Raw genomic sequence first — 12,157 nt, forward strand, 5'->3', positions numbered from 1 at the left:
ACAGGATCGCCATTATCCACTTTGCTTGTCACATCTTCAAAGAACTCTAGCAATTTAGTCAAACACGATTTAGTCTTCATAAAGCCATGCTGACTCTGATGGATTGCATTTTGACTTGCATTTTAGGAGGGTAGTGAAGGCATTGGAGAGAGTGCAGAAGAGGTTTACGAGTTTGGTTCCAGGGGCGAGGAAGTTGAGTTATGAAGTAAGATTGGAGAAGTTGGGACTGTATTCCTTGGGGAAAAGAAGTCTGAGAGGAGACTTGATAGAGGTATTGAAAATCATGAGGTATCTGGAGAGAGTAGATAGGGAGAAACTGCTTGCACCGATGAAAGGATCGAGAAGGAGCGGGCACAGGTTTAAAGTAACTAGCAGAAGAAGCAAAAGTGATAGGAGCAGCGAGTGGTCAGGGTCTAGAATGCACCGCCTGATAGCGTGGCGGAGGCAGGTTCAATTGAAGAGGGAATGAGATGATTATTTGAAAAGAAAGCATGTGCTGGGTTACGTGGAGAAGGCAGGAGAATGGCACGAAGTGAAATGTTCATTGGGAGAGCTGGTGCAGTCACGACGGGCGGAATGGGCTCCTTGTGCAGTGTAAGGATTGTGTGAACGTGGATGTAGACGTTTCCGAGTAGCTGTGTAAAGTGTGTGAGCTTTGAGGTGTGAGTTTTGACTGTTGCTGTATCAGCAGCAGCAGCAGCAGCGGGCGGGAGCGGCAGCAGAGAGCTGGTTGAAAATGTTGTGAGGCGAAAGGTGCAGCTGAGAGAGTGTTTGAGAGGTGTATTTGCAAGTGAAAGATGTTTTTGTATGAGTGAGGTAGAGTGTTTGTGAGATGAGAGTGGTGTCTGTGAGCGTTGGGTGAGCGTGCGTGTTTTTTGTGTGTAGATGGTGCGGGTGAGTGAGAAAGAAAGAAAGTTGGGTTTTGAAAAGTAAAGAAAGCAGATGTTTGTAAGAAAACTATTTTTAGCATTGAAAATCCCCTGGAAAGGGGTGGTGCACCATTCCCAGAGATACTGCAATACCGGGTCGATGCGTGGAGTGGACGGAGTAAGCCCCTATTCCATCTCCCTGCTCCAAAAATCAATTTAATATATGGTCCCCAGATAAGGGACGTATCAGATATTAAACTGATAAGAACAGATTTTTTTTTTTTTTGTAAAAATATACTTTATTCATAAAATATCTTCAATCACATTCCAAACCATTCCAAAAACACCATTACAAGGGTACAATCCAGGTTAAACTTTTACAAAATGTATCACCAGGTGCATCAGTACAAACAATATTACAATCATTTACAGCCTTTCATTTTGATCTGTACAGCCCGAGGGGCTCTAAACAGTTCCCAGTCTCTCGGTGCGCTGTGGCAGAAAGGTCTTAGACAGCGACCCTTCCCCATTGCGCCTTTGCGGCAGCTGCCCCAAGCTTTAGTGCGTCCCTCAGCACGTAGTCCTGGACTTTGGATTGTGCCAGTGCGCAACAATCGGTCGGGGACAACTCTTTGTGCTGGAAGACCAACAAGTTTCGGGCAGACCAAAGCGCCTCTTTCACCGAGTTGATGATCCTCCAGCTGCAGTCGATGTTTGTCTCGGTGTGTGTCCCTGGGAACAGCCCGTAGAGCACAGAGTCCTGTGTCACAGAACTGCTCGGGATGAACCTCGACAGCAACCACTGCATCTCTCTCCAGACTTTCTTTGCAAAGGCACAATCCACAAGGAGGTGGACAACGGTCTCTTCCCCACCACAGCCACCTCGAGGGCAACGTGCAGAGGGGGTGAGCTTCCTGGCGTGTAGGAAGGATCTGACGGGGAGGGCCTTTCTCACCACCAGCCAAGCTACGTCTTGGTGCTTGTTGGAAAGTTCTGGCGATGAGGCATTCTGCCAAATGACTTTGACAGTCTGCTCGGGGAACCATCCCACAGGGTCCACCCTCTCCTTATCCCTCAGGGCCTCTAGGACGTTACGTGCTGACCACTGCCTGATGGACTTGTGGTCAAAGGTGTTTTTCTGCATAAATTTTTCCACCAGGGACAGGTGGTACGGCACGGTCCAACTACTTGGAGCGTTCCGCGGCAGCGTGGCCAGACCCATCCTTCGCAACACCGGGGACAGGTAGAACCTCAGCACGTAGTGACACTTGGTGTTTGCGTACTGAGGGTCTACGCACCGCTTGATGCAGCCGCACACAAAGGTGGCCATCAGTATGAGGGCGATGTTGGGCACGTTTTTTCCCCCTTTATCTAGAGGCTTGTACATCGCGTCCCTGCGGACACGATCCATTTTCGACCTCCAGATAAAGCGGAAGATGGCTCGAGTGATCGCCGTCGCGCAGGAGTCTGGAATGGGCCAGACCTGCGCCACGTACAGCAACAGCGAGAGTACCTCGCACCTGATGACCAGGTTCTTACCCGCAATGGAGAGGGAGCGTCGCTCCCACATGCCCAGTTTCCTTTTCACCATAGCCACTCGCTCCTTCCAGTTTCTAACGCATGCCCCGGTCCCTCCGAACCATATCCCCAGCACCTTCAGGCCGTCAGCCCTGACAGTGAAGGGGACAAAGGATCGGTCAGCCCAGTTCCCAAAGAACATGGCCTCGCTCTTCCCACGATTTACCTTGGCTCCCGAGGCCAGTTCGAACTGGTCGCAGATGTGCATCAGTCTGCGCACCGACAGCGGATCCGAGCAGAAGACGGCGACGTCGTCCATGTACAGGGAGGCTTTTACCTGAGTGCCTCCACTGCCTGGGATCGTCACTCCTCTTATGCCCGGATCCTTCCTGATGGACTCGGCAAAGGGTTCTATGCAACACACGAAAAGGACAGGCGAGAGAGGACAGCCCTGCCTGACTCCAGATTTAATCGGAAAGCTATCTGTTTCCCACCCATTGATTGATACTGCGCTACTGATGTTAGTGTAGAGCAGTTGGATCCAATTTCGAATTCCCTCCCCAAACCCCATTTTGGAGAGCACATCCCCCATGTAGGTGTGCGATATTCTGTCAAAGGCCTTCTCCTGATCCAAGCTGATGAGGCAGGTGTCCACACCCGTCATGCACATGATGGGGAGGGCCTTTGTCACTATCAGCCAAGCTACATCCTAATGCTAATTTGAAAGTTTTGGTGATGAGGCATTCTTCCAAATTACTTTGACAGTCAGCTCAGGAAACCACCCGACAGCATTCACTATCTCCTTTTCCCGCAGGACCACATTACAATATGTGCAGCCCACTGCCTGATGGACTTGTGGTCAACAGGTTTTTCTGCATACACTGTTCCACAAGGGATAGGTGATACAGCAGGTTCCAACTGAATGGAGCGTTCTCTGGTAACATAGCCATATCCATTCTTCCCAACACCGGGAAGAGGTAGAATCTCAGCACGGAGTGACACTTGGGCCTGGATTCTTGGGCCTGAGCATTGGGGCGTCTTAGGTCACTGTGCTAATGACATCATTGCTGCATCACTACCCAGCAGCCAAACTCAATGTACATTGCTCAACATGGGCTGCTGTGTTTAACCGACTTCAGTTTCAGGAAAATGTAACAGGAGCACATTTCACTCTGTGCTATTGGACAGTGGTTTAATAGTTGGAAAAGATCAGTGGTGCTCACCAGGGTTCACACCTGAAGAATTGTCAACCTTTGTGTTGCTGCACAGCACAATCAGATAAAGCATTTCTTACCTTCCGTCACTTCCTGTTCCTTCAGCTGTAGCCTAACCAGTGTATCATAACGGTTTGGCATAACTTCCTTCCCTTTGGACTCCACGCCTCAATTTATAAAGCCGAGGATCCTTATTTGTGTTTACATAAATTCTTGCTGCAACAAACGGAGCTTTGGCGAGATCATACCCAGAGTATTGTGTACCATTGTTTTGGTCTCCTCACCAAATGAAGGATATATTTTCCATAGTAGGGATGCAACAATGGTTCAGTAAAGATTGAATGGAGTGGCCAATATTTTCTGGAGTTTAGAAGAATGAGCCGTGGTCTTGGGTTCGCTAAGGCTGTGCTGAGGAAAGTGGAGGGAAGGAGAGTACAGCACAAAGGATAGGAAGGCTGGCACAGGCAAAAGAAACTGCAGCCAACAGGGTGAAGCGGGGTACAGGTGCTGTCACCCTATTTTCTAACGTGGACAACTGCCTTAGTGTGGTTGTGCCTGCAGTTGCACAGAAATCCAACAGGGGGCAGTGTCTGGCCTAGCTGCACAGGAGAAAAATTGCAAGGCCCTGAGCTGAACTTCAGCGCAAATACCCACATGTAAATGGCACATTGAAGGTGAGAAAAGCAACTCTTAATGAGGAGCAGTTTCAGAAGAAATGTAAAGCATGGTCAGGCAGCTGTAAAAACATTGTTCTGTTGACTGTTACATCTGCTCATCGTAAACAGGGGAGTTGCACCATTCTGCTATACCCTGCAAGACCAGGTTAAAGCATGTAGTGGACATCGGCATGTTTTAAAAGTTTTTGTCGCATCAGAATTGTTTAATTTAATAAGAAACTTACTGATGTGTCCCAATGAAACAATTAAGTGGTTCAGTATAATTTTTTTTCTGCCATTTTAAATCAGCTTACTCAGGGACAACTGGTCACCCAGATTACAAATTCTCATTTTATTACAATAAACCAGTTTCAGATATATCACTGAAACATTATCTGTCACCTACCATTCAAATGCATCAAGGAATACAGAGAAAATAAAGTTACTTTTTATTATTCTGCCTTGTTGCGTTGGTTCAGGGAGATTTTGCATTCATGATTTTCCAAATGAATTGGTGGCCAGAAGCCTAACCTAACCTGCACAATTTCAAGTGTTCTTCCCGTGCAATTTCCCGATTGTACCCAAAGTGAAATTATCTCAGCTCGTTTCTGTGATGTAAACTGCTGCATTGTTGAGTGAGATGGAAACAATGGAAAGAAGCATTGAAGAAATTAAAGACATTAGCAAAACAAAGAACATGTGGATAGGTCAGACATGCAAGGAAGTGAGAAGTGAGACACATTGAAAACAAAGACACCCTGCAGATCAGGTCTGACATTCAAACGGAAAATTGCAGACAACTCATGATTTGATCAGAGAGTAAATGCAAAATACTGCTGATGGATGCTGGATGCAGATAGAAATCTGAAACAAGAACAAAAAATGCTGGAAAAGCTCAGCAGGTCCAGCAGCATCTGTGGAGAGAGAAACACAGCTAACATTTCGAGTCCCTTTGACCCTTTGTTTGGAGAGTACTGTGTTCTGACAAAGAGCCTCATCCCAACAGCTACACAGCTCCCCACACCCCAATAAAAAGCCTGTTTCCAGATTGTGTGTGAAAAGCTTGTGGAGCTGGGCTGCCCACTGCTCATAGATTTAAAGAGATAGTCCATTAAAATAACCAAAAGTAATTTGACTTCCATTAGTAGACCTCTAAACTGCTGTTTTTCTGTGGGAAGAGGGTTGTGTGAGATCTAGTATCACCCCAGAGAATTGAGCAGATATTCCAGCTAACATCATAACTGGATGCAAAATATTCCATGGCACTATTCAAGAAAGAGTGGCCGAATTCTCCCTGGTCTCCTGGCCAATATTTCTCCTTCAACCAACATTACTGAAAACATTATTTGTCATGATGTCATTTCTGTATGTGGGACTTTGCTGTGAGTAAATTAACTGACACATTTCCAGCATCACAACAGATATCAGCACTTCAAAAATATTTAATTGATTGAAGTATTTTGCACCATCCAGTAGCGAGCAGGAATAGAAATGATTGCCTCTTGGTTGAGAAACACAGCAGAAACTGAACCATTAGAATGAAAAACATAAAAGTTCCCACAAGGAAAACCAATCAGATAATGTCACAGAATCACAGAATTGTTAGGGTTCAGAAGGAGACCATTTGGCCCATCATATTTACACCAGCTCTCCGAATGAGCATTATGACTTAGCACCATTCTCCTCCCTTTTCCCCTTACCCTTGCACATTGTTTCTATTCAAATAATCATCTAGTGATAATCCTCTTGAATGCCTCGATTGAACCTGCCTCCACCACACTTCCAGGCAGTGCATTCCATACTCGAACCACTCGCTGTGTGAAAAAGATTTTTCTCACATCACGTTTGCTTCTTTTGTAAATCACTTTAAACCTGTGCTCTCTCGGTCTCGATCCTTTTCAGAGCGGGAACAGATTCTTCCTATCTACTCTATCCAGCCCCCTCATGATTTTGAACACCTCTATCAAATCTCCTCTTAGCCTTCTCTTCTCCAAGGAGAACAGTCCCAACGTTTCCAATCTATCTTCGTAACTGAAGTTTCTTACCCCGGAGACATATTTGTAAACCTCTTCTGCACTCTCTCCAATGTGTTCACATCCGTTCTATAGTGTGGTGCCCAGAGCTGGACACAATACTCCAGCTGAGGGCTAAATAGCATCTTATATGAGCTCAGCATAACCTCTCCACTCTTGTACTCTATGCTCCTCTTAATAAAGCCCAGGATACTGCATGCTTTACTAACTGCTCGCACCACTGTCCTGCCACCTTCAATGACCTATGCACCCCGATCCCTCTGCTCCGCCACGTCCTTAAGAATTGTACCCCTTATTTTATATTGTCTCTCCATGTTCTTTGTACCAAAGTGCATCCCCTCACACTTCTCCGCATTGAGCTTCATCTGCCACCTATCTGCCCACTCTACCAACTTGTCTATGTTCTTTTGAAGTTCTATACTGTCCTCCTCACAGTTTACAATGCTCTGTAATAGATCAGTGCTCTGTACTTTTTTTGTAGTGGCTGCTAAAGGAGAAACATTTGACTCTTTATATCTGAGTAAATTCCAAGTAGAACCTGAAATGCTGCAGTTTTGTCCACTCCCAACCTAGCCTGTACCTGCTGGCACAAATCTTGTATTCAGCTCCTGCTGATCTGAGGTACAGATAAAGGCCTGGAGTGAGAGCAGCCACTGCTGGGAAAATCCTTTGAGCTGGAGCTGGTCAAGCTGCTGTGCACATCCTGTTAAAGAAACATCACCAAAATGCAAAGACCTTTCACAGGAACAAGGATGGTTTGAGGCTTTTCCATACACAGTACACATGAAGGCTACAAAAGGTGTAGTCAGCTAGTCCTTAACATGCAGGTCTAATAATGACACTGGAACCAATTTTTAATGAGTGAGGTAGTTCCAGAATGGAAAGTCTTTAAACTCTACAAGGTTCAGCTGCAGGACCGCAGTGATGCTCGTTATTACTTTATTATTTTGCAATGCCGTTCAAGTGAAAATTTCAAATCAATAGAACTGATCTTTTTGTGCTCAGTCCCAACCATCACCTTCTCCATAAAACACGACCACATCCCACCTCAGCCGCTCTAGAAGAAATACTTCCATATAAATAGTTGCATTTGTGGGTTGACGTGTATTAGATCCCCTGCTTTTTGAGGTATATCTAATAATTTGGATGTAAATGTAGGGGGAATGATCAAGAAGTTTGAAGATTAGTAGAAGCAGAAACACTCATTTAAAAGCGTGTCTGGATATGCACCTTAAAATGCCGGAACCTGCAGGGTTACAGACTAAATGCTGGAAAGTGGGATTAGGCTGGGTGGCTCGTTTTTCAGCCCGAGCAGACACAATGGGCCAAGTGGCCGCTTTGTGCCATAAACTTTCTATGATTCTATTCTGTGTGGAGATGATAATATCCAGCTGCAGATCACTGCTGGCTGGATGACAGGAAACATTGAAAGTGTTTGCTTGGGTTAGACATGCCGTGTCTTTCAATGTACAGTAATCCCTCTGCACTAATTGCTCTCTGGGCTGAAAGCTCTTACTTTACCACTGACAGTGAAAAAGGAGGATGGAAAGGGAAAGTGTTGGGTACCGGTTTATACTCTTGGCTGTCTTTTACTATTAAATCATTCCAAGATATCAGGGCCTATTATAACTCCACCGTTTAATTGCCACCTGTCAATCTAAGACCACGAGTTTTTATACTGACAAAGAGCTTCTCAAAATGCTTTGTTCACTCCCACAATCCTATATTTTGGAGAGGTTCGATCATATTCTTTGCAATGTTTACGTATCGAATAATATAGCAACCTATGAGTATGAAAATGGGCTTATGGAAAAATTTATCTGGAATCTACTGGATTGGCTTTCATCTAGGGTGAAACTAAAAATCAATTCCAACAGCAGTTTAAGAGCTGTTTACTGTAAGGGTGAAACCCTTTTGCATTACTATCAAGTATTGGTACTTGGGATTGAACACATTCACGTCATTAGTTAATGTAAATTGCAAAATATGAAATCATTCATATGTCAAGAGAACCTGAAACTTTTCTAGGAGATCCCCTCCTGCCTCAGTTGGTAATGGTTTGATTGTTTGATCAGTGCTCAGCTAGCCTGAAACCAGTATTAGTGCAGCAGGAAGGATGCTGCAGAGAAACAGAGCAGAAATATACAGCCAACATACCTGTCAGTTTTCAGCACCAGTTTAAAGTTACTGCATTAGAAGTGCTCCAATGAATTAAGAAAGTCACAACAGTATTGTTTTCAGAGATGAATTCAAATAACTCTTGCGTTAATTCAGTGTTGCCTGTTATTTTGGACCCTCCCAATCCCGATATCTTCGTGCTGTAATTGCTCCTGTTAAAATATTACTGCACTGCTGTTAACCCAGCATCTTCCCAGCTGTGTTTCTCTCGCAGCCGGTCATGTGACAGTCCGGACACTACAGCACCTGCATTGTGGTTTGAACCATCGTGCAATTTCCTTTAATGATCCTTTTCTTGAAAGTTTTGGAGGGGATGCAAGAAAAATCAAAGTCTGGAATCCAACTCCAGACAATTTCAGCAACATCAAAATTCCAGTTACTCAACCCCCAGACAGACACAAAAGCAAGCTGTGCTTAATTGTCTGTCTTTTTACGCAATTAATGTCTCAATTAATTAATTGCTTAATAACTTCAAGTGCTTTTGAAAACATTAATTGTTAATTGTAGCTGAGTCAGTATGTAATAGCAGGCTCCATAAAAGGTGCAAGTTATGAATTCACATTGCCAGCTCTGAGCTTCCATACAAAAGGTGCACATGCTGGGAACTGAAACTTGTGGGTCAGTTGACATCAAGGTATCTCTGTCTATTACACCCTATAGGACCTATAGGTACGTGTATCAACAATTCTCCCCCATAGACACTATTTGGTCATTTAAGCTTCATGCCGACAGTGTGAATCTGCAAGTTGATTTGCTGCCTGCATCTTCTAAAATGCTCATCTCTGTCCCGGAAAGAAAACCTCCCCGCCAAATTAAAATCGGTGTGAAAGTGCAAAGCTTCAGTCAACATTCTGGTAGTTCTCATTTCACCTCTGGACACGATGAGCAAAATCCAGATCTCTCATGTGATAATTGTACAAAAAAAGTCTGCGAAGTAAAACTTGGAGCTGCCACCTTCAGGCAAGTCCCTTCCTCCCAAAGGATATAATAAAGTCTGTAAATTGTTGAATTAACAATAAAAACAGCTAAGCTTTAATCTGATTCCACTCTTCCCAGACATTACTTTCAGCAGGTTCACCCACTCAACCAGCTCATTCCCCTTTGCATTTGAAGCTCTCCATCTGCAAGAGGTGCTGTGATTGGAAGAAGGAGCGGAGCTTGTAAAAGCAGATTCACAGAATCTGCCTGGAATTTGTTCCAGGGTCATTATTAGACGTAATCACACAAATTGAAAAAAAGAGTGTTCTTCAAATGCAAGGATTCTGAGTCATTGATAATAATCAAAATGTTTATCAGTATCAGTCACTAATGGCCAGCGACTTCAGACTGGAGAACAAGGGAAATTGCACGCGTGCTATACTTTTGAGTATTACCATCATCCTCTAATGATATTGGTTTATTTAACACACAAAAATTATCAGGGCTGATGCTGACCAAATGGATTATGCAGCAGGTATGTGCCTATGGCCAAGTGTTGCTTAAGCAGCGAGGGTAATATCATGGACTTGGATGCCTCTGGATGAACTTTAGCATATTCAGCGCCATCCAAACAGCAAAATTAGCACTGAGCAGAGGATCAGTCAAGTGTAGCTTACTTTGCAAAGTAAAGCAAAAGTAGTAATCCTGGCAGTAGCAAGCTTGTGAAGTGTGCACAAGAGGTGCACAATACGTATGCTGAGGTGAAACCCCAGGGCAGAAAGTCGCTGGAAATGCTAGAAATCACACAGCAGAAACTGGCCACTAAACATTCTGCCAAGGGTCACTGCTTAGAAGGCCCATGTTACAGCTCCATATCTTACTGTTAAAGAAAAGGGAAAACCAAACCAGAGTAGTGCTCTTTAAAAATTTGGGCTTTTTTTGAGTTTCCAAGGTCATATTCCAGTGTTTGTTTTTAAACTTAATCCTGTATTACACGAACAAACTGCATTAAACACTGGGAAGTTAAAATGATGTTAAAATTGGTGGTGGCACAGCACCCATTTCACCTCCATCTCCACTTCCAATATTCCATCTGACCAGTATCAGCATCTGCCCACCACATCACTTGTGTCCTAATTACCAGAGCTCAGGACTCGCCCTAGCCCATGTTTCCTTTCTTTAAAACAAAAATGAACTCATCACTGCCCTGCCAAATGCAAGTGTTGTAAATGTGATGCACCCATTCAGAACACTTAACATCTAGGTCATGCACTTGTTCAGACTTTACACAGCTCCAGGATTTTAGGGCAAATTGATGCCTGCCTGATCTACTCTAAGGAAGCATTTCACTAAATGAACATTGCCATATGAAGCTTCAGATGACAACTGTAGTTGATGCTGCAACAAATTGTACAGACAGACAATCTTGATTGTCCCAGTTCACAATAGCATTGCCTGCAAGCCTTGCTGAGTAACACACCATCCTGCTTTGGAGTCATCATGGAATGTAACAATGCAAAGGGAGGCCATTTGACCCTCGAGTCTGTGTGAACCCCTTGAGTCACGCGAGGGGACTGCTCTCTCCCCATTCTTCTGTACATTCCACCCCTTCTAGCCCTGCTCACAAAAGGGTGCGCTTCCTGAGGAATTTGAAGGAGGATGGCAAATCCATTTGCTCTGAAAAATTTTCATTCATTCTCAAGCTCACTCAGGAAAAAAAAAGGTACACAAGGTTGATCCTGCAACTGAGAAATTGCTGCATTCAGCTAAGGCTGCAGATTCAAGAATAACATTTCTGCCACCAGGGGTGTAAAGTTGTCACCTTTGTAGAGCAGCTGGGGAAAAGAGAGCACGTTGCCAGATTGTATGCTGAGGCCGTTTACGAAGGCTTCCTGGGAAAAGAAAGAGCCAGGCTATGGAAAACACACCCACAACGCCAAGAAATTTAGTGCTGAGCACAGCATAAGAAAGTGAGACTTAGTGCCAGTTAGCATGGTATGAGTGGGAGGTCTGACTGAGATCAATACTCTGGATATGGAAAGAGCTCTGCAGAGCAGGCCAAAGTCTCAAGAGGGAGGAAGGTGATGTATGAACTGCTTTCTCAAGCACTCAGTCACAGTATAAGGTCAAAGAGACTGCACACAGTTAATATTGAAATAAGGCAAACACATAGCACCTCGACAGGGGCTTGTGAAGGGAACACCATCAGATCATACACAGCTGGGATGATAGACAGGGAAAGCCTAGGATATGGACAGAGTATCTAATATCATTGGTTACAGCACTGGAGGACATTCTACCCATCAGATCAGTGCTGGATCTCTGAAGGAGCACGTTGTCCTATCGAGCTTAAGCTACACTTGTCCACAAACATTCATTCCCTCAACCATCAACACACAGTAGCAACGTGTACCATCTACAAGATGCATTGCAGGAATTCGCCAAGGCTCCTTCGACAGCACCTTCCAAACCCACGACTACTACCATCTTGAAGGACAAGGGCAGCAGATACATGAGAAAACCACCACGTAGAAGTTCCCTTCCAAACCACTCACTATCCTGGCTTGGAAATATATTGCTATTCCTTCACCATAGCTGGGTCAAAATCCTGGAACTCCCTTCCTAACAGCACTATGGGTACACCTTCACCACATGGACTGCAGTGGTTCAAGAAGGTAGCTCACCACCACCACCACCTCCTCCTCCTCCTCCTTCAGGGATGGGCAATAAATGCTGGCCCAGCCAGCGAAGCCCACATCCCATAAATGAAT

General features: G+C 44.6%; 1 pseudogene; it reads right to left on the reverse strand.

The window, feature by feature from the left end:
• Positions 1-988: 988 nt before the first annotated feature.
• On the reverse strand, positions 989-1,165 carry LOC144669844 (U2 spliceosomal RNA; annotated as a pseudogene).
• Positions 1,166-12,157: the final 10,992 nt, after the last annotated feature.

The sequence above is a fragment of the Cetorhinus maximus genome, chromosome 29, assembly GCF_964194155.1.
Source record: "Cetorhinus maximus chromosome 29, sCetMax3.hap1.1, whole genome shotgun sequence".
Lineage (NCBI taxonomy): Eukaryota > Metazoa > Chordata > Chondrichthyes > Lamniformes > Cetorhinidae > Cetorhinus > Cetorhinus maximus.